General features: G+C 37.4%; 1 protein-coding gene and 1 long non-coding RNA gene across 3 annotated transcripts in view; one reads left to right on the top strand and one right to left on the bottom strand.

The window, feature by feature from the left end:
• The window catches only part of tmem121ab (transmembrane protein 121Ab), a 64097-nt gene extending 44772 nt beyond the window's left edge, over window positions 1–19325 (bottom strand). For both annotated transcript variants that reach the window (XR_016146096.1, XM_089118917.1), the window contains exon 1: window positions 19046–19325. The gene's annotated coding sequence lies outside the window, so the exon portion shown is untranslated. The remainder of the gene's footprint in view (window positions 1–19045) is intronic.
• The window catches only part of LOC148976884 (uncharacterized), a 102788-nt gene that overhangs the window by 50118 nt on the left and 28552 nt on the right, over window positions 1–24118 (top strand). The window lies entirely within an intron of this gene.

The raw sequence follows: 24118 nt of genomic DNA on the forward strand, positions 1-24118 counted from the left end.
TAAACATTAATTTACACTATTAGTTCATAAAATATGTTATTCAGGAATTAATACACAATGACACATTTGTCATGTATTACTTAATCTATTAATCAGATAGACTCTTTATTAGTTGCTGATTCAGTAATCATTAATTTAATGGTCTAGTTCTTCATGAGTTATACATTAACTCATGATTATCAGTGCCTTAGTTAAGCTTGAATTAATGGATATTAGTGCACCCGTATTGTAAAGTGTTACCAAAACTCTTACTGACCGGCCGCAAACCTTATTTATTATCAATGCAGTCTGGACATACTACATCCATCATGTTGGCATTGCTCTCCAAGTAAAGTGTCTGTCTGATGTAGTGTTGTCAAAAAACTCGGTACTTCGGTACCAAGTCGGTACTAAAAAAAAAAAATGTTACGGTACCAGCTTTTCTAGGTACCGAGTACCAGGTTAATCCAGTTCTGTTCTAGACGCGATGTCTGAAACGTGCACAGTTGCGTCCTCTTCATAACGCTGATATGGCTCTCTCTCTCTAAATCCACTTGTTGAAACGAAAGGAGGAAAGAGCCACATATGGAAATATTTTGGATTAGGCTAATGTCACGTTGCCATAAGAGGCCGATTACATGCAAATTCGCAATTTCAAATATAGGCGCGATTCAAGCGCGCTCCTAATAAAAACTCGTTGGCGTTGCATAGCAACGACAGACGCCGCGTGAGAGCAAGCGCTTTGGAAAGAATAAGCACGCGCAAAAATATAATTAAAAAACACGCGCGACATGTGAACGGCCTCTAAAGTGCTTTCGGGGTAGTTTTACGAGTACATGAGCACAGTAGTATCTACCCGACACCAGAGTACAACTGGTATTAGTATTGTCATTTAATGTCAGTGCCAGTTCTAGGCGTATTCTTGCCTTTATAACTCAGCAGGTTTAAAAAGCCTTTTTAAAATTAAATATGAATGCAGTTTTAGATTAATAAAAGGACAGTCAAGTCAAATAAAACATGTTTTATGGTAATGCTACAAAGATACCATTCATAAACATTACTTAGTTATCAACACGTGAACAATATATTTTTACAACATTAATTAATGTTTGAAAATGTTATTTATTACAAACACCTGATTGTTCATGTTTGCTCACTTAATTCATTGTGCATTAAATAAATAATGGATTAAAACTTTACAAACAACTTTAAAAATGTGTTAGTGTATACTATTGTTTATTTTAGGTCATTTTATCTAATCTTTTTCTAAAGTGTTTATAATACAAATGTACAGTTTCCATACTTGTAACCGTGATAAACACTTAAATATATGTACATTTAAACTAAGCTTTGGTACCGAGAACCGTGAATTTTAACTGGTATCGGTACCGAATACTGAAATTTTGGTACCGTGACAACACTAGTCTGATGTACTATATAGTAAGGAAATATGAGGAATGTCATTATTTTATGGATGGATGGATGGATCTTTAAATCAGGTGCTTAAAAAACCCATTCTAATAAGAGAGAATTTCTTCTTAGTGAATTCCCTGCTGACTGAACCCAAGATGTTTCTATGTGCTTGTGTTCGTTCAGCACAGAAAAGATCACGCTCTTCACCTCTTGCCACTGTTTCCCTGTTTCTCGTTCAGCCGGAGGACTCAGTAATTGGAAAGATAAAATCAATAACAATTGAGGATAAGATATGTGCACACACACACACACACGCACCAGACAGATGCTTTCTCACACACCACACAAGTCTCTTAGATATTCTGCTCTCTAGAAATGGCATCGGCCCTTCCTTCAACGTAAGTCCGGGTGATTTTTAATGTTTTATGCCTGGGCTTTGTTTAAATCACCAACCCCAAGTTTGAGCAATAGTATGGCTACATTCAAAGTACATTTTTTGGGATCGACAACTGTATTTACTTACTGGTGTGTCTCTAAATCTCTGAATACCTTTAGCCATAATTGAGTCATGGCGACTCTCAGAGTGTTTGGCATGCTAATGGATATGAAGATGGCTTGCTGGAGTAGATCTGCTATTGCTGCTGCTAGAGCAAATACAGGACTTGCTATTGCCAATACACACACGACACACTGCTGTGAGCGAGTAAGTCTACGTCTATATTACAAACGTAAAATGTTGGGCCTTGTTTTAACAATTTAAGCTCATGGTCTAAAGCGCACGGTGCATGTTCACGTTCGCTATTACATGTCCGAATCCACTTTTGCTAGTTTAATGACGGGAAAAATGGTCGGCATGATCTTAAAGTAGGGATGCACCGATGTGAACATTTTGGCCGATACCGATAACCGATAATTCTTTATATTTGAAAACCGATATATCGGCCGATAAATCGAAATGTAATTTTTGAGAGCCTGATTGCAAAAACAAAAGTCTCACAATTAAAATCCATTCTCATTATAATTTCATGTAGCCGATTTGACGGCACATTTTGCACTAAACTATATTTTCCTTTTTGATTCCAATCATATTTCAAGCAATTAAGATCAATCATGTTGAACAGTGCGCATCCGAAGAGTCTCAGGTGTCAAGTGCTGAAGGAAATAATTCATTATTTATCAGCTTTAATACATCAACCAAATTTTATTATCGAGCCGATAACGATAACATAAAAATTAACAAATATCGGCCGATACCGATATGCTGGTCGATATATCGTGCATCACTATCTAAAAGGGTCGTCCCTATTCTCTCAGTGAGTTAAGTGTGTGTTTTGGGCTCAAGCAGACCATCTACGGTAACGGCACTAGATTCCACCATATATTTATGTACACAATAATAATCTTTTACATTGGAATCCTTTTATTTTTAATATTTTGCATGTTTGTGTGCTGCAGCGCATCCCTGTGTGTGTAATATGCAGAGTGTGTGTGTAATAAGCAGAGTGTAAGCATGTTGTGGACCCGCCTATACGTGCATTTTACTAATGCGCCCTTTAAATGACAAAAAAAATATTGTGCCATTGACTTTAGACCAGGTTTCAGTTGGTCAATGGCTCAGTCTATTTCAGTTCCTCAAAATAGCAACGCGCCATTAATGTGCCTGAACACACACCTCGTTTTCAGACCAGCAGTCCATGGCGCACAAATGGGCGCAAATGCTATTTAAACAAAGGCATAGCATGAAAATGCAGGACGGGAAAATGATAATTGCGTCGGGCTGAAACTAGAAAAAAAACTAAAAAAAACTAAAAAAAATGAAATGGTAATACAATAAAAATGTTATATATATATATATATATATATATTTAAAAAAATATATAATAGTATCTCAGTGACACACCCAGAGTTATGTAACGCCTTTATTGAGTGCTCCAAATCAAGGGTTCACTTCAGTTATATGCTCCCTTAGAAGGCAGCTGTCTATGTAGGCAGTAGTGAGTGAGGCATTAGTGTGTGTGTGTGTGTGTGTTTTAGGAGGTGTATCTGCTGGGCTCACCACTTGAGCTGATTGATTTCACATCACAGGACTAATTACTGTGTGCCATGAGGAAACGAAGGTCTCCAATCCATCAGCTCTACTCCACCACTTCCTGCGTGTGTTTAACTGGATGTGTAGAGCCGGAGATTAAAGATGCCATGTGTAATATTTCAATGCTAAAATACTTTCACTGCAGACAACTATCGTAGTTTGACTCCCTGGAGATGTAAACAACCGACTCTGTGGCGCTTTCAGAAAATCTGTTGATTTGAGTCATCCGGGATGCCAAGTCTGGTACTGCTCTTGGTTACACTTGGAAATTGGCATTTTCTATTGCAAATATTGTTGGTAACTTCCGACTCATGGGATAAAATGTGCTCATGTAACAGTATGTGAATGCAATGCAATGATACACGTTTGAAACAGCAGCTACTTTATCATTTATTATTTTTTATTTTATTGTTGAATCTGTAACGACCTGTGAAACATATTTGGCGATACATTTACATTAAACACAATTAACATATATAGTGCATCGGCAGTCTAATCGGATTGAAAAAGCACATTTGATCGCAGGGTTCAGTATTATAAGCTCCGCTGTAAACTCTACTAAGTACAGTCAGTACACCACATATATAAATAGTATGAGTAATATGCTAGTATGCAATTCAGCCCAGTCATTTTTGCTGTATATGTTTCTGGGGCCGCTTTAATGTGAGTGTTTTACTCTCTGTATATGTAAAGCTTTGAGACGTGAGACGGCTGCACTGACTGCATTGGCTGCTCATCAGAGAGAGACTCTGGTGGACGTCTGACCTCCCATTGATCACTGATGCCAGTTTGATTTAAATAGAAGCCATTATGTCGGTATATGGGATTGTGGTTCATTTGAGAGCGAAAGAAACTGAAAGAGAAAAATGGGCAGAATTGCAGAATGAAAGGGAGAAGTAGATCTTTACATTGTCTGAAGAAAACATCAGTGGTGTTTTTTCTTGTGCAAAAGTTGAATATGTTGCCCCTTCCCGACACACACACCTATTATAGCTGCTGCCTCTATAATGAAATATACAAAGTATAATGCAGACATTAAAGGATTAGTTCACTTAAAAAAAACTTTTGCTGATAATTTACTCACCCCCATGTCATCCAAGATATCCATGTCATTCTTTCTTCAGTCGAAAAGAAATTAAGGTTTTTGATGAAAACATTCCAGGATTTTTCTCCATATAATGGACTTCAATGGGAACCAACCGGTTCAAGGTCCAAATGAGAGTTTCAGTGCAGCTTCAAAGGGCTTTAAACGACACCAGGTGATGAACAAGGGTCTTATCAAGCGCAACGATCGCTCATGTCAAAAATAAATAAAAAAGTTTAAGTTTTATAAGCTCAAATGCTCATTCGTGACTCTCCTGCTCGAACTCGTCCATCAAAATCATTTGGTTGATTCAACGAACGAAATGAACGAAATGACTCGCTGGATGCAAGCGGCTGTGATGAACAAACATGTATTTAAAGAGAGAAGGTACAGCACAAACCGACCTTCACACAGCTGTTCCAGGCCACAGCACACACACACACACACACACACAGTAATTAAGCACAATCGTTAGACACATAGATGCAGAAAACAGCCTTATTGGTGAGGGTCATTTCAGTGTGATATTTTGCCTGCCGGGCCTGAGCATCCATCTCCCCGATCGTGCACCGGGTCAATACAGTGGGGGAGATTCTGTCCTATAAAGCAGCATTATCTCAGTGCCAGCAGCAGGACTGATGCCATTTCATTCTGCACTATTATCTTCCTCCGCTTTGGCTTCTTGAATTAATGTGACCTGTTTACTTATTCTTGTTTTCTGCCTTGTAGTTTCCTGACTGATTATTGAGCTTCTTTGCAAGTGTTCTCAAATTAAAATGCTAAGTATTCTGTATATTGCCAGACTTTTACTTATTTTAGAGTGTGAGTGGTGTTTGCCTGTGCAGAACCTGCTGCCTAGGGTGTTGTGGGTGGATGTAAGAGTGTTGTAGTTGGTTATTAGTGTGTTGTGTGTGGATGTTAGAGTGTTGTAGTTGGTTGTTGTGGGTGGATGGTAAAGTGTTCTGGGTGGTTGTTAGTGTTTTAGTTGGTTGTTAGGGTGTTGAGGGTGGTTGTTAGGGTGTTGTGGGTGGATGTTAGGATGTTGTGGGTGGTTGTTAGGGTAATGTGGGTGGATGTTGGAGTGTTGGGTGGTTGTTAGGGTCTTGTGTGTGGTTGTTAGAGTGTTGTGGGTGGTTGTTAGGGTGTTGTGGGTGGTTGTTAGGGTGTTGTGGGTGGTTGTTAGGGTGTTGTGGGTGGATGTTGGAGTGTTATTGGTGGATGTTAGTTTTGTGGGTGGTTGTTAGGGTATTGTGTGTGGTTGTTATAGTGTTGTGGGTAGTTAGGGTGTTGTGGGCTGTTGTTAGGGTGCTGTGGGTAGTTGTTTGGGTGTTGTGTGTGGTTGTTAGGATGTTTTGGGTGGGTGTTAGTTTTTTGGGTGGATGTTAGGGTGTTGTGGGCTGTTGTTAGGGTGTTGTGGGTGGTTGTTAGGGTGTTGTGGGTGGATGTTATGGTGTTGTGGGTAGATGTTAGGGTGTTGTGGGTAGATGTTAGGGTGTTGTGGGCTGTTGTTATGGTGTTGTGGGTAGATGTTAGGGTGTTGTGGGTAGATGTTAGGGTGTTGTGGGCTGTTGTTAGGGTGTTGTGGGTGGATGTTATGGTGTTGTGGGTAGATGTTAGGGTGTTGTGGGTAGATGTTAGGGTGTTGTGGGCTGTTGTTAGGGTGTTGTGGGTAGATGTTAGGGTGTTGTGGGTAGATGTTAGGGTGTTGTGGGCTGTTGTTAGGGTGTTGTGGGTGGATGTTATGGTGTTGTGGGTGGTTAGGGTGTTGTGGGTGGATGTTATGGTGTTGTGGGTAGATGTTAGGGTGTTGTGGGTAGATGTTAGGGTGTTGTGGGTAGATGTTAGGGTGTTGTGGGCTGTTGTTATGGTGTTGTGGGTAGATGTTAGGGTGTTGTGGGTAGATGTTAGGGTGTTGTGGGCTGTTGTTAGGGTGTTGTGGGTGGTTGTTAGGGTGTTGTGGGTGGATGTTGGAGTGTTATTGGTGGATGTTAGGGTGTTGTGGGTGGTTTTTAGGGTATTGTGTGTGGTTGTTAGTGTTGTGGGTAGTTGTTAGGGTGTTGTGGGCTGTTGTTAGGGTGCTGTGGGTGGTTGTTTGGGTGTTGTGTGTGGTTATTAGGGTGTTTTGGCTGGGTGTTAGTTTTTGAAAGCCATTTAATGACCAGCACATTAGTTGACTAGGAAAAAATAGCAAGGACTATTTTGCTAAATATTATATTTAATTTCTCTCTGTATGTTTACAGCAGTATGTGAGATTTTTTTTTCTTAAAAAAAAACATTAACAGACTGTGGCCTACCTAATATTTATCCAAATGAGTCAATATTGAATTAAGACTGAAATCAAATCCAAGAATTTAATTGAATAATACAAACCGTAACCTACCAGTCATGTCCCATGTAAACATTGTAACATGTTGTCACTAAACTTTAAACAATTTGGTTTAGTTACCATATGTTTTAAAAATCACAATTATACATTGTGATGCTAGTTGAGGTTTTTTTTAGAGACCCACAATGAATCTGTTTTGCTTGAGCATTAAAATATAATTTCATTAAAATACCGCGAAAATACCGTATACCGTGATAAAAGCTCAATCAATTAACCGCAGCATGAAAATTTGATTCCGGCACATGCCAAGTTGTGTGTGGATGTAAGAGTGTTGTAGTTGGTTGTTAGGGTGTTGGGGGTGGTTGTTAGGGTGTTGAGGGTTGTTGCTAGGGTGTTGGGGGTGGTTGTTAGAGTGTTGTGGGTAGTTGTTAGGGTGTTGTGGGTGGATGTAAGAGTGTTATAGTTGGTTGTTAGTGTGTTCTGGGTGGTTGTTAGGTGGGCGCACAACCCTACTATTGGTGTAAACATACCCTACTACATGTAAATGTATATATATATATATTTTGCTTTTACTTAAAGATGCAGTGTAAATAGTCACTTAGTAAATGCTTAGTTACTTTCATAAACTTTAATAGTTCCTTTCAGTTCTTCTGTAGTAAGTAACCAAGGTTAAAAACAATGCAAAAAGACGCGCACACCAGCATTGTGTTTGCACAAGTCCAGTATGCACTACCAAAACTTCACTAGTGTACTTTACTGGATGGCTCAGGCCATCTTTATGTACAGGTCCAGCTGTCTCGACCTGGAAAAGCCTCCCGCGTGCAACCGGGTTTAGTTCAGGTGCAGGATTGGAGCAGCAGTTATCATGCTCTTCCAGCAGGGCTGCTTCTAATCTTTAAATGCACGTAAGCAGATTTGGGTCGCTGTAGAACCTTCTCACAGACTGAAACCCACTGATAGCAGGTGCCATCATCTCTGTGGGGTTCTGCTTTCCTCTGTTTGTGCCTGCAGAAGAGCCACTGGCCCTGGAGGACGTCCTGCTACGCTGGCAGAGATGTCAGATGTGATGACATGCTGATCTGCACGCTCCACTAACTCTGCTCTCACCTGAATAAGAGCTTTAGCTTGAGAGAAAGTCAAAGAATCTTAGATTCTACTGACGGGAATATCTGATTCTGCACTATTAACCATACACGCATTGCTGCTTTACAGAAAATCATGACGATGATGTTCATTATATCTTATAGTACCATGTGTCTGGTCAATCATGACATAATATGATCAGATATTTTCAGTACTTTTCTCAGGTAAATAATTTCCTACATTTTAAATTTATTTAATTCAAACATGTTTGATAGACCTTGAGAATGAATGCAAACAACATTTTGCTAAGCTTCCTTTTAATTTTAGGGGTCCCGTGACATTTGTTTTATTTATTCCCAAAATCTGTTTTTATAATTAATATTGAAGATTTAATTTTTTTCTAATAAATATCGAACAGCCCTAGTCCACACTCTCTTTGTTCTCGCATAATAAAACACAAATATAAATTGGAGTTGAAAATATGTCCTATTATTAATTTATTTGTTAAGACTTACTATACAGGTACGTGGCATATTTGCTTTGTATCTTGGTTCCAGCTCTCCCTGTTGTGGTTTATTTTGCTTTAATGAACAGCTGTAACACTGCGACTTTTTGGTACTTTAGCTTATTCATCATATCCCCCAGAGTTAGATAAGTCCATACATACCTTTTTCATCTCTGTGACTGTCTGATGCACCCACTGCTAGCCTAGCTTAGCACAAAGACTGGATGTAAATGGATACAGCTAGCATACGAATCCCAAATAAGTGACGAAACATTTACCTATTTACATGTTGTGATTTGTATAGTCACAGAGTGTACAAATAACAAGGAAACAGCCATCTTTTAACCATATAAATATTGGGAACTATATTGTCAGTAGGCGAAGCACTGCCACTTGGGCGGAGTGATTACCGCAGCACCGAGACGCACCGTGGTGAGGAGCAGAGAGTTCGTTCAGAGTTGGAGTATAGAGTCAGCAATTACTAGATAGTAAATGCATATACAAATCACATGTAAATAGTTAAATGCGTACTATGCTAGCTGTATCCATTTACATCCAGCCTTTGTGCTAAGCTAGGCTATCGGTGGGTGCATCAAACAGAGTTACGGCACGCACGGAGATGAAAAAGGTATGCATGGACTCACCGAACTCTAGGGGATATGGTGAATAAGCTAAAGTCCCAAAAAGTCGGAGTGTTCCTTTAATTTTCTTATAAAGCTCATTGTGAAATACTCACACATTCATTTACTGCATTGCATGTCAAGCATAAACAGATACAGTCAAACTAATGAACTATATTACTTGGGAGAAAATGTGTTTATTGGGATCATTAAACATTTTAATTCATTGAACACTGGCATCATTTATCATATTGCTGTTGCATTGTGTCTAGAAATGTAATGTCTCTCATGGCTTGATTTGACTTGCAAACTTGTTTTCAGTGTAGCATTGATATATTGATGATTATTCTGTGAATGTCATGCTATATTGTGGCATATAACCTTTTTTTAATTGCATCATTGTTAGTGCTTGTAAATGTCATCAAACAAGGTCAAAGTATTCATTTTGAATGAAGTTCGGTGTGATGCTGAAGCTTGATGCTCACTGATTGAACATCGTTTCAGAAAGCAAATGCTGTTTAGATCTGTTCCATCAATACCGACTCATGGTCAGCCTGGTTTCCACACGGGAAGAGTATTTCCAGCTTGTTTGAGCAGGATAATCAAAAGAGCCCGTTCCATTAAGCGTCCTCGCGCTGGACTCACCCCAGGCAGTGACAAGCACGAGGATGTTGCCAGATTGGAATCCATTATGAACCGTTCTGCTCATGTCTCCACATTAACCAGCAGCCACTGGGTTTGCTTCAGGAGCGTGAGATTCAAAAAGAGCAAAGACGGGAGTGGAGAGTTCAAATTAAATTTTCACAGTGACCAGCACAATCTACCAAGAGCAACGCAAATTAGCATCTGATTTATTTAAGACGTGCGCTTTTTGGGTGGTAAATAATCCCGCAAATAGCAGTAAATTGACAAGCGCAAACCTTAGTAAATCACCTTGCATGATTCATTTTAATACTCTCCTCCTCCCATGAATACTGAAACCTCTACAAATGCATATGCAATAAGCTCAGCCGCAAAAAATCCCCTTTTCAGCACTAATTTAATTTTTAGGCTACCATTGTGCAAATATGTAACAGGAAGTGAGACTGGAATTACTGACGACCCGTTTCAGTGGCTCAGAATCGATTCTTTATTTTAGGAGACACTTTAAAACCTGTGTACCTTGTGTGTTTTGCTTGTGTCAGGCTGTGCATACAGGACAGAGTTTGATGGCGTATCAACTAATATATGCATAGCTGTCAACCCTCCAGTTTTTTCCGGGTTTCTCGCGTATTTTATCTCTGTTCCTGCTGTCTTCCCGTAAAATATCCCGTATTTTTCCGCTCTGATTGTGTGAGACGTACAAGCTCGGACCTATTCGGCTTGAAGTCGTTCGTACACTGAAAAAAATAATATGCTTTATCTAATCAATAAAATTGTGGATAAATCTAGATAGATTTATGCTTATTAAAGCTGAAGTTATTCATTCAAGAGCTGTGAGTGATTTTCTCTTTGCCTTTGGTTGTTTTATTCTCAGTAATGTCGCAATCGTCACATTTATACTGCTGCCCCTTTAAGAACTAGTGCGGATTTCATAGTCTACTGATGCACCATATTTTCTCCCAACTATTTCCATGAACCGTTTATGTCTAAAATGAACGTAGTTAAGTGATAATCTCCAAGCCAGTCGTTTTGACATTTTTGTGCATTTGATCGTTTAGACGCGCATATGAAGCCCAAAGTATAATTGGCTTGTCTGTTTCGGAGCGCGAGCCGCCCTCTTGCGCAAATTTTGTGCTTTTAATAGCTCTTTTTATTATTAAAAGCGTCCCGCAATTTAGCAACAGCAGAGATGGCATTTTACAACAATTACCGATCGTGCTGATTCTGTCTTAAAGTTTGAGTTTTACGGAGAAATGACAGTGCACCGCCGCGATGGGAAGGAAGTTGGCTACACAGAATGCGGCTATTGTTCTAATGTTTTTTTTTTTACCTCAATATATTCTTTAATCTTTGGAAATCAGACTAATATCACAGATCTAAAGTGTAACCAGGCTATGTTTCCTCTGTCGTCACTCATTAAGCAGGGCTGTCGTGTTGTGCGTGCTGTGGCACCGCGTGAGAGATCTCTCTCTCTTTCTCTTCTGGACTGCGAATTGCAAACATGCATCACAGACAAATAGTTTAATTTATACGGCTTTTGCAAACATTGCATTTTGCTGTCTTGCTCTGCTGCGGTGTTTCCAGCGTGAAGTATTTCCACCATAGGATTTCCACACAGCGAACATATTGGTAGCTCAATGCTATCCTGCTAGCTGGCTGCAAACTGCGGAATGGATTTCCTGAGCGGGGGTCTGTGTGTCTCATTGAGCCCTATTTTTACAGTCTATGATTGAGCTGCACCTCCGTTCAGGATATCCATTCCACATTTTGCAGCCAGCTAGCAGACTAGCAGCCCCGGGGAATCCCTTTTGGAGTCATTTCAGCAGCCAACGTTAAAGCGCAGACATGGATCATAAATATCGGATTTCTCTGCAGGTTGGATCGGAAAAATCCGATACGTGAATTACGCTGGTATCGGTCCCGATACCGATACTGGATCGGATCGGCCCCATCCCTAGTGGCAACATATTACAAGCAATATTATTTATTAAATTGTACAAATTAGAATTAATTAGAATGTTAATTTGATTAACTAGTGCTCAATTCTAATTTGTTCGATTTAATTAATAATATTGCTTGTAATCTGTTGCCCCAATTTTATTGATTAGATAAAGCATATTAATTTTTACAGTGTACTCGGATGCAGCGCCGCACGCGCACTGCGTTTTTAATTTTACTGTCTATGGTTTTTATTTCGGCTCCCATATTAACAGATTAGAGCTTGCACACTGCCTGCGTGACACCAAGCGGCAACCTCCCCGTCTCCCTCTTGAAGCCAATACGGAAGTGAATTAAACTGCAATTTATCGAGTGGCCGCTTGAGGCAGGCTGCAGAAGCGAGTCAAATCTGTATCTCCCCCATGTTAAAATGCCCAACTTTACAGCAGAAAAAAACATGTTTACAGCCTGGAGCAAAAAGTGGCTTTGGTCTATAGAGCTCATTTTTCCCTTCATGACAACTGTGAGGGGGGTGAATTTTTTTACAACTCATCTGTTTAAATTATATTTAAGCCTTAAAGTTCTGCATAATTAAGGGCGTGGCCACTTGAGTGACAGGTGGATTCATGCTGCCGCTTTCACTGCTAGTCGTTTGTCTGCTGTCTGTTAGCGTCACCCTCAGCTTTGTTTCTGCTTTTCCGGGATTATTTCATACAATTGAATGCATGTATTATACCTTCGCCCGTGCACGCCGTTGGATTCCGTCGTGTTGAGTATGGAGAGAACAACCAGCGCCGTGTTTCCAGCTGTTTCCCTCGCATGCACTAATGGATGTCTGATGATTTCAGCGCGTTCTCTCCGTCCATGCAATAGATGCACACCCTTGAATGAGCGCGGATTTCTAGTTCATTTACTTGAAGTTCTGAGGTAATATTTGGTTTGACCCATCTGAGAGGCGGCCAAAATCGGATTGTAAAATGGACTGAATTAAAGCTCTTTACGAACTTGACGTGAGATGCCGACTGACATGTGTGCTTGCCTTGAATCACTGTCACATGCACAAGCTTAGAGCAATATTGTAAGTAACAAATACATTTTAACTAGCAGAATAATAATGCATCACAATGCACATAGTTGACTGCTTGTATGTTGTGAGAAATGTGTGTGATCTGTGTTAATGTACTTGTATATATGCTCTTAACTAATTGCCCCTTGTGAGATTAATAAAGTTGATAAAAAAGTAAAGTAGTCTCACTTTTAGTTACGTCTTAACTATTATAATATTTCGAAGGGCAAAACATGAACTTTAACCATTGGCTTTACTTTTTCAATCAGCTGTCAATTCAGCGGCAGTAGCATAGCATTAGCACCTCAGCTCCACCCGCGTCCCGCCTCTTTGCCCATTTTAATTTATCCGGTAGTGACGAGAGGTGACGCACTGCCAAGATGGCGACGGTCGGCCCCGCCCACTTTAGGCCTCAAAATCGCTCTTCAGAAACCTATGGGTGACGTCACGGACACTACGTCCATATTTTTTACAGTCTATGCGTGACACGCGCAAACACGTGCATGCTAGAAATAGAACCAGAGATGCCTATTTTTCACGCGACACGCAAGCGTGTTGGAAGCGTTTCCAGGCAAAAAAACAAAAAGCAAAAAAAAAAACAATGTTTATATGTCAAAAATGTCCATTGTTTTTGCCTATATATATTTTAATGTCATTTTTTTAAAACAATCTAGTCCTGGTGTCCACTACTGAGGTCGTAGCATAACATAGGAATAAAATATCTTTTTTTTTTTTTCATTTTTCATCTCTTAATAATGTAAAAAAAAATCCCTTATTTTGGCGATGGATTCCAATAATATTGCTTGTAATCTGTTGCCCCAATTTTATTGATTAGATAAAGCATATTCGTTTTTACAGTGTACTCGGATTTGGCCGGAGACACACTGCGTTTTTATTTTACCGTCTATGGTTTTTATTTCGGCTCCCATATTAACAGATTAGAGCTTGCACACTGCCTGTGACGCGCGCAAAACGCGTGCATGCTAGAAATAGAACCAGCGATACCTTTTTTTCACGCGACACGCAAGCGTGTCGGAAGCGTTTCCAGGCAAGAAAAACAAAACGATGTTTATATGTCAAAAATTTCCATTATTTTTGCCTATATATATTTTCATGTCATTTTTTTTAAACAATCGAGTCCTGGTGTCCACTACTGAGGTTGTAGCATAACATAGGAATAAAATATCTTTTTTTTTTTTTCATTTTTCATCTCTTAATAATGTAAAAAAAAATCCCTTATTTTGGCGATGGATTCCAGGAAATCTCCCTTATTTTCAATGTTCAATGTTGACAGCTATGAATATGTGTTTTTCTTCCTTTTAAAAGTTAATAAGATTGTTTATTTATGGTTTATTTATAGCTATTCTACTACTGTTTTTCTGATGTCCGCCACTGAAATGGGTCACAACCCTCCTGTGACTAGAATATTGTGACCCATTTTTGGTCCACGGCTGTAAAACTGCACTAGGGATCATTTCTGTCTGGTACCATCAGATGAAATGAGCTTCTCTGTGGCGCATTAGCAGCACGATGTGCATTGCATTAACGGCATGCAATGTAGTTTCTAATTGGACTGTCTGTTTGTATTTTGTCAGTATTTGTGGTCACAACCTGTGGGTTTTTGAATTATTGTGCAACATCAATCATTTTTGATTTCTTAGCCTATTATATTACCGATGAATTCATTGCCATTCAAGCAGTATTATCACAGGGTGTCATATCTGAACATACAAAAGCCTTTTCCTCTGAGAGCGGCTTATAAACAAACACATAATAGAGCGATTCAATTACTGGCCTTCAGATAAACCACCAGTGGGACTCGCCAATGTCAATAAAGCTGATAAAAGAGATTCTGAACCTATCTGTCACACACTTCAGACTGAAACCTATTTAAACTAAGCTGCAAGAATATCATCTATTCTGGCTTGGAAACCAGTTGATTCGTGTGGCAATTTGTACAGTTTATTTCCTTTCAATTTGGGGAAGTTGGAAAAGGCAAAATTCATCCTCAGGGAAATATTGCTTTTATTTTTATGGGCAAAACAGTCACTTCATTATTACACTATCCCAGATAAATTTAAAATGAGGATTTTGTTTTTAATACTTCCAAAACAAAGCAATGATCTTGCAAGGATTCGGTTTATTCCACTTCTCTCTCTCTCTCTCTCTCTCTCTCTCTCTATATATATATATATATATATATGAAGAGTTCAGATGCAAAAGCCTCTAAATGCCATTTGAAATTTTCTTCTTTAATGATGATTTTTATGAAGCTTGTATGTTTAAGTTCAGTGATTTCACTTAAATGGCAATGATAATTACCTATTAATTGTTATTTAAGTGAAATTACTGAACTTAAATATACAAGTTTGATAAAAATCATCAATAATGAAGAAAATTTCAAATGGCATTTAGAGGCTTTTGCATCTGAACTCTTCATATATATAATAGAGCCAGACCGATAAAGGATTTTGAAGGCCGATACCGATACAAATATTTGTTGGTTTTAAAATCCGATATTCCGATAAATCGGCCGATATTATTATTCTTATTTCAGAAACGCACAACAAAATATTAACAGATTTCCCTAACATTAATTATTTGTAGTTATTTATGAGTTTTAACTAAAATAATATGATAATGCATTTTAAAAAGAAACTTGTTTCTATTGTCTCAACAGAACAGAGGAACATCAAAATATGTTAAAGTTCTGACAAATAAAATAATAATTAGTTCCTACATTGCCTTATAGTTATAAGCTACCTTATAATTACAATGTCAGCTTGCTTATCCCTTTACCTGAACATTTTGACAACACTCATGACAGTTGAAGTGTGATTCGTCCGTTTTTATTTTATTTTTGAAATATTCATTTATCGGCCATTATAACTGCCGATACCGATATTTTAGAAAATGCCTAATATCGGCCGATAATATCGGCCTGCCGATATATCGGTCTGGCTCTAATATATATATATACACACACAGGGAGGCAGGCTGAGATGATAGACCAACTAAACTAACTTGGATTCAGGTCAGTATCTCATAATGGGATGTGTGATGGACAGCATATGCTTGAGAGCCAATATTTGATTCCTGCTCCAAAAATATGTGGACAGCCCCTTCAATTATAGGTCTGATTATTCTTCTAATTCCTGTGAGGAGGACAAATCATAAAGGGTTAGCAAGGGTTATCTTAACTGATGTGTGAGCTGAATGTTTATATGTGAATTAAAGGCTAAATTAAATCTGTTCATCATATAAAGCGAAAAGTTTTGCGATCTCTTTATGAACTTTTTGAATTGTCAAAGTGGTGGTTGTGTAGCCAATATAGGGACAGATTTCTCTCAGATTTCATCAAAAATATCTTAATTTGTGTTCCTGAAGGTGAACGAAAGTCTTACGGGTTTGGAACGACATGAGGGAGAGTAATTATTAATGACAGAGATTTAATTTTTAATTCTACACCACTCAATGGCATACTAGAGAATTGTGTGCATTCAACTTTGTAGCAACCATTTTTCGACACGACAGTGACCCAAAGTGAGGTCTGTATGAAAATGATTTACTGACTCTGGTGTCAGAGTAAACCTTTGGGATGAATTGGAGCCATCTAAATATCACCAAAAATGTTTTGGAATAAAGCAGCATTTCCATCCTATAAGAAAATCCTCACTTCTGAGGAAACTGATGGACAAAATAGAAAAGGAAATGAAAGCTGCATCCACTGGGGAAGTCATTGTGACTCCTTTCCTAAATATAATAAAGAACTTCAAATTGCTTTAGAAATGTTTAGAGGAAAACAAAACAGCACATCCTTTAGGGTTATTGCACTTTAAAAAATGCTGGGTTGTTTCAACCCAAATTTGGATCAAATATGGACAAACCCAAATGTTGGGTTAAAAATGCAATTAAAAAATGTACTGTTGAAAGTGAAAGTTGAAGTTGGGTTAAAATTTGAAATTTCATTTTTAACCCAACATTTGGGTTTGTCCATCCATATTTTACCCAATTTTGGGTTAAAATAACCCAGCATTTTTAGAGTGTGTAATAATTCCATTATTAAGTTAAGTGCGTATGCATAATACCGGTACGGTTACACTGAACATCTCAGCTTTCTTTAATCTTTCTAGAAATTTATATTTAAAACTTGCCAACTTTTATTCAATAAAACGTGCATAAACTATAATGAAAACACGTAATTTTTAAGCTTTCGTGAAAAAATATGGATTGAAACCTACCTGTTGATGCTATGTGTCTAAATTGAAGCAAATTCCTACAATATTTTTCAATATCTAGTGGAAAAGCTTCCCAGAAAAGAATGATTGATGTGTTTGGATGTTAATGTTCAAGAAGACACAAGAGCATCAGTGAGATCAGACTGTTGTTGAGGGATCCATAGGGGCTGAACGTGATTTCACCAAGTACCACATCTTTGTTGATTCTGGATCAACTTTCCAATCAACCAATCAGATCTGAGGGACAAGTTTACAGTTTATGCCAAGTTTAGACTTAAACGTCAGTGCTAATTCACCGCGCATTACCCTACACTCTAAAAAATACTGGGTTGTTTTAACCCAAATTTGGGTCAACTATGACAAACTCAAATGTTGGGTTAAAAATGAAATTTACAGTTGTGAAAGTTGGGTTAACATTTTTATTTGACCCAAATTTGGGTTAAAACAATCCAGCATTATTTAGAGTTTGTGATTTTAGGGAAAAGTTATAGGTTGGGTTAGGTTTAGGGGTTAGGGATTGGGTAAGGACTACATTTTGGGACAGGAATGTTGATCCAGCAACATGCCTTACTTGGAAAAATCCCGGTGACCCTCTACACACTCTAAACAATACTGGGTCAAATATGGACAAACCCAGATGTTGGGTTAAAAATGTATTTTCAAATTTTAACCCAACTTCAACTTTCACTTTCAACCTGTACATTTTTTAATTGCATTTTTAACCCAATATTTGGGTTTGTCCATATTTGACCCAAATTTGGGTTGAAGCAATCCAGCATTTTTTAGTGTACGCTCTAAAAAATGCTGGGTTGTTTTAACCCATCTTTGGGTCAAATATGGACAAACTCAGCCATTGGGTTACATGTTTAAATTACATTTTTAACCCAATATTTGGGTTTGTCCATATTTGACCCAAATTTGGGTTGAAGCAATCCAGCATTTTTTAGTGTACGCTCTAAAAAATGCTGGGTTGTTTTAACCCACCTTTAGGTCAAATATGGACAAACTCAGCCATTGGGTTACATTAATTACATTTTTACCCCAACATTTGGGTTTGTCCATATTTGACCCAAATTAGGGTTGAAGCAATTTAGAGTTTGTGATTTTAGGGAAAAGTTATAGGTTGGGTTAGGATTGGGTAAGGACTACATTTTTTGGCAGGAATGTTGATCCAGGAACATGCCTTACTTGGAAAAATCCTGGTGACCATTACTGAAAAAGCCAAACCTACAGTATTAATAAAAGAGGAGAGTCCACACACACTATAGATGAGATCATGCCTCTCCAGTCAAACCCGCTGAAATAAACTAGTGAAGCTCTCTGAGAAACAAGACCCATCACAGATTGTATTCAGAGGCAACTTTGTAGCACTCACAAGGCGTATTGGGGAACAGGGTCATTCCCAAGAGAACCACCGGCTCAGTGGTTTCCACACGACTCAGGACTCATAAATCAAACGTTGAGCTGCGTAATATTATAAAGTACCCGGGGCCGCTGCGTATGTGTGCGTAATAAACTTAAGAAGCCGGCGAGCAACAAACTACTGCAGCGTCTACTGACAGAAATGACCACACACACCACAAAACACGAGGAAAACCAATCATCTCTCATCTCCGCCGGTTCTGATGGCTCAGGGAGAAGTACAGTAGTTGTAAGTGCAAGTAATAAAATGCAACTTACCATATTACCAACCGTGCACAATTAGAAGAGTTAAAAGGAAATAAAAGCTAATCGGTCAGTTGAACGGCTCGTGTTTTGCTCAAAAATGGACGGTTGGGTTTGTCCATATTTGACTAGCATAGATTGAAACAACCCAGCATTTTTTAGAGCAAATTCATCGGCCACTTGTGTGTATCAATGCAATTTGTGGCTCTGTGTGTGTTCTGGCTACTTGTGCATGTACAAAATGGACATTTGTGTGATGTGCAATGTGCTATCCGAGTCCTGAAACGAAACCAGGTGAGAGTCACTGTCGTATACTCTTAGTTTAGCTCGGCGATAAACTCCTGTACTAGTTAAAAGTGCTGTTTTGTGTCCTGTGAAATGATTTGAGGCGTCTCACCTCAGAGCTCAGGCGCTGTCCGCGGAGCTGAACTGACTGAAGGATGCTTTAATCCAGCTGGAGAACAAACCTGTCCGGCATCTGATTCCATGTGTTAAAATCCAACTCGTGTGGTGACACGGGAAACACTGAAGCATTGCACGAGGATGAGGCTGAGAGGAAAACACAAACGTTTGCAAATAGAAATAGCCTGCTTGGATTCCAGCGTGTCTCACAGCTGCGCTCGCATCAAATCACGATGCAATTCACCTCATTCCCCAATGCTTGTGCGTGCTCTCTCTCTCTCTCTCTCTCTCTCTCTCTTACTCACTGACACACACACACACTTTTTTTTCTGTCCCTCCCCACATCTCTCTCTCTCCTTCTGTTTCAGTTCAATTCAGTGTTTTATTGCGGAACATTTGAGTAGCAAAAAAGTAGCGCAAAATATTTTAAATAAAATAGTACAAATTGGATTAAACTCAAAATAGAATAATAAATATTTATTAAAAAAAATTATAGAATAAATCAATTATCTACCCTTATTTTTTTTTTGCCAATCATGCACTCTAAAAAATGCTGGGTTGTTTTAACACAATTGTGGGTTAAAAATGTAATAAAAAAAATGAGATTGTCCATATTTGACCCAAAATTGGGTTAAAACAACCCAGCATTTTTTAGAGTGTACAAATTGGATTAAACTCAAAATAGAATAATAAATATTTATTAAAAAAAAATTATAGAATAAATCAATTATCTACCCTTATTTTTTTTTTGCCAATCGTGCACTCTAAAAAATGCTGGATTGTTTTAACACAATTGTGGGTTAAAAATGTAATAAAAAAAATGAGATTGTCCATATTTGACCCAAAATTGGGTTAACAACCCAGCATTTTTTAGAGTGTACAAATTGGATTAAACTCAAAATAGAATAATAAATATTTATTAAAAAAAATTATAGAATAAATCAATTATCTACACTCTAAAAAATGCTGGGTTGTATTAACCCAACTTTGGGTCAAATATGGACTAACCCAGCCGTTGGGTTAAATTTTTACATTACATTTTTAACCCAACATTTCGGGTTTGTCCATATTTGACCCAAAATTGGGTTAAAACAACCCAGCATTTTTTAGAGTGTACCCTTATTTTATTTTTTTTTTGCCAATCATGCACTCTAAAAAATGCTGGGTTGTTTTAACACAATTGTGGGTTAAAAATGTAATAAAAAAAATGAGATTGTCCATATTTGACCCAAAATTGGGTTAAAACAACCCAGCATTTTTTAGAGTGTACAAATTGGATTAAACTCAAAATAGAATAATAAATATTTATTTAAAAAAAATTATAGAATAAATCAATTATCTACCCTTATTTTTTTTTTTGCCAATCGTGCACTCTAAAAAATGCTGGGTTGTTTTAACACAATTGTGGGTTAAAAATGTAATAAAAAAAATGAGATTGTCCATATTTGACCCAAATTTGGATTAAAACAACCCAGCATTTTTAGAGTGTAGGGTGATCTAAAGCAATAAGTCACTTATGTGATTTTAACGTGTAGAAAAATGCTTTTCAAAAAATAATTCATTTTTAATTTAAATGTATTAATGAGCTGAATAGAGCATTTTTGTTTTCTGTCGTCTGTAATTGATTTGCACATATAAAAAAATAAATATTTGAATAGCTTGGTTCAGATTGGGGAGATTGAGGTGCTTATGAACATGAAATATTTAGAGGATATCGACCCCATGCATATATTTGGCTGGCCTTTCCAGAAAAGCTATTTAGACAAACAAACAATGTCGTTTTTGTTTTCTTTCATAATTATGTTTATGCACATATGCATAATTAAGTCTCCGATTTCTTTGTTTGATAATAGCATACTATTATATCCTCTTACGATTTGTGCAATAAGTACACAGATTGTGTGTATGCATGATGGAGTGTGTGTGTGTCTGAAAGCTGAAGCTCGCTGCGTGAGAGACTGTGGTTTGCTGATGGTGTGTGAGTTCATGCTGTGTTGTGCTGTTCTTCTTCATGTGGCCAACACAAAACATCCAGACTGAAGAAACATTTAGAAAGAAACGATCAGAAATGAAGGTAGTGTGAATAGTATTATCACAGCAGAAAAAAAGTGCAGTCTGGAGTGTGTTTTCAGCGCTCTGGTCAGATCTGTGTAAAGATGGTGTTATCTGTACTGTCCACTTTCTTCATCCATCCATCTCTCCTGTTCATGTCTCTTCTCTTTCCCGCTCATGTTTGTCTTTCCTCTTGCTCAGATTTTGCTCTTTTGTGGCTCTGCTGATTCAATAGTGAGGTTTCACTCAGTGTTGTAGTCAAAACCACCTCACTCGAGTCCGAGTCTAGACCAAGACCAGAGAGAGTCGAGTCCGAGTCGACACCGAGTCCATAGAGAGTCGAGTCCAAGTCGAGTCCGAGACCAGAGAGGGTTGATTACCTAATTTACTTTTATTTACTTAGAGAAATCCTTCTTTTTTTTTTTTTTACTGAATTTACTTAGAGTTTAAAAATATGATCAGTTTAGGGTAAAAAGGCCACATAGTAGGTGGTGTTAAAAGTAATTTTATTACAATTTGTCATGCGCAGTTGCGCACTAGAAAATCACCAATCACTGGGCGTGTCAATCAATTTAAAGAAATATTTTATTAACATACATTAATAATCATGAAAAATATTTTTAATTGAACTCGAGTGGACTCGGGAATAAGTCCGAGTCCTAAAAAAAAAAATGTTCGAGTACGAGTCAATTCCGAGTCCAAATGGACACGAGTCCATGACAAGACCAAGACCATTAAAATATGGTCTCGAGACCGAGTCCGAGACGATTCCGAGTCTCGAGTACTACAACACTGGTTTCACTAAAAAACGTGAGCTTAAATTACATTAAACTGACATGAATGAGTTGAATCTCGCGTATTAAAAAGAGTTAAAGCAATGTAAAAACATGTTGTCATAACTTATTGATCATATATTTCTTTTACAGTGAAAGAGAAATAAAATTATGCATGTATGCACATAATAGGAATCATAAGGAATTTAATGAATTTGTTTTTCCCTAAAGAAGTTTAGTTAATGATTCTAAATAACTGTAATATTTTTCTAATATTTTTCTACCATATTGTGTCCAATCAGTAACTTCTTATTAATGATTGAATGCATACAGGTTTTAAAGCTTAGAATTTTTTTTTTACCATGTTATTACTTCATTAGTCCCCTTTTTAATAATTAAAAATTGAGAAATTATTTGAATTTTGTTTATGAAGTACAGCAACGTTATAACTCATCATGACTGCTCAAAACAATCTCAATTTATGAAACCTACAAATGATTTACAGCTTTTTATGATTTATACATTTTTACATTCATGTAAAAAAAAAAATAATAAAGATAAACAGCTTGAATCTCCTTTTCATTAAAAGGTTCGTCAATAGGTGGCAGCAAAGTGAAATATGAATAAAACTTATACATTATTATAATCTGTATTAAATATTTGAAGTAGCTTTATATATATACTTTCAGAATTTGTTTTTGTTTAATTGATTAAATGGTGTTTTTTTTCCCCTCATTTTTATTTGTTTCGGTTTGTAAAACCATTTCTAAAAAATTAAATTTTAGTTTTATTTAGTTTCAGTTATTTCAAATGACACAAGGCGACTACAAAATAAAAAAAAATCATCTTATGTTTGTCGTTTTATTTATATAGTTTTGAACGAATCTTTTTCTGAGTCAATTTGTTCATTTCGTTCGTTGAATGAACCAAATGACTCGGAAAAAGATTCGTTCAGTTTGATGAATGAGTTGAAACAGGAGAATCACAAACGTGCGTCACAGAACAGAGCAAGGCGAGCATTTGAGCTTATAAAACTTAAACTTTGTTATTATTTTATTAAATGAGTGATCGTTTCACTTGATAAGACCCTTATTCATCATCTGGAATCGTTTAAAGCCCTTTGAACAGTTTGCAGTTTGTACCTCCATCCAAATCTGATGGAGTTTTGGTTCCTTGCCACTGTTTGCCTTGCTTTGGCTTGCTCAGTTGGGGATATTTAATATTTAACAATATTATTGATCTGTGTTGTACTACTTTTATGTTTTCACTGTGAAGCTGCTTTGATACAATCTGTATTGTGAAAAGCGCTATATAAATAAATGTGACTTACTTGACTTGACTGAAAGTAGGGCTGGGCGATATGGCCAAAAAATCATATCTCGATATTTTTTGGTCAAATGGCGATATACGATATATATCTCGGTACTTTCTACGTTTTCTATTTAGATAAAGAAAATCTTTATATTAAAAAAAAAATATATATATATATATATATATATATACAGTATATTCACATTCGGCCCAATGATATCCTACAAACAATGTTGATATTGAAGGATATGGAAACAAATATAATATAGGCTATGCAATATATTATGTGCAAAAAGCTTTTGTTTTTATATTGACTAAAAGCTAAACTAAAAATGAAAATAAAAACAAAAACAAAAGCACAAACTAATTATATTAGCCTGCATTTGATTACCCCATTATAATCACTTTCACTTTCATTAAAAATATATACTTGTAGGTTTAAAATTCCACATATGGCACATTTATTTTCTTCAACAACAAATATTTTAGCAATATGTTTATTTTAGTCAGAATTATTGCGTACTACGTAGTACTATTCACGCGCATGCGCGCGCCGGCGCTCGTTCAAGGAAGCATGAATTTTAGCGGAGATTCACTTGCAGAAGCTCGTCCTCTTCTGACATGGACATATTTGTTGTGAAATGGACATATTTGCTTTACTTTCTAACATTTACAGATGGAGAATATGTGAAATGTAAGTTGAGCACTGAGGAAAGCACCACATCTCAAACGCATTAAACAGCGCAAGTATATCTGTCAGTCAGCAACAGTGTCTGTCAGAGCATTTGACAGGGCGGCAAGCTGCCTTAAACTTGTTAACTATATCAAAGTGATTTTGACGCAATTAATATAAGCTTGTGTCATGTTTAGGACAAATTGTACTACGTAGCCTAGCTACTTTCACTGCAGCAGCTCACACTGCAACCTCCGCT

This window comes from Pimephales promelas, chromosome 13 (genome assembly GCF_988280905.1).
Source record: "Pimephales promelas chromosome 13, fPimPro1.hap1.1, whole genome shotgun sequence".
NCBI lineage: Eukaryota > Metazoa > Chordata > Actinopteri > Cypriniformes > Leuciscidae > Pimephales > Pimephales promelas.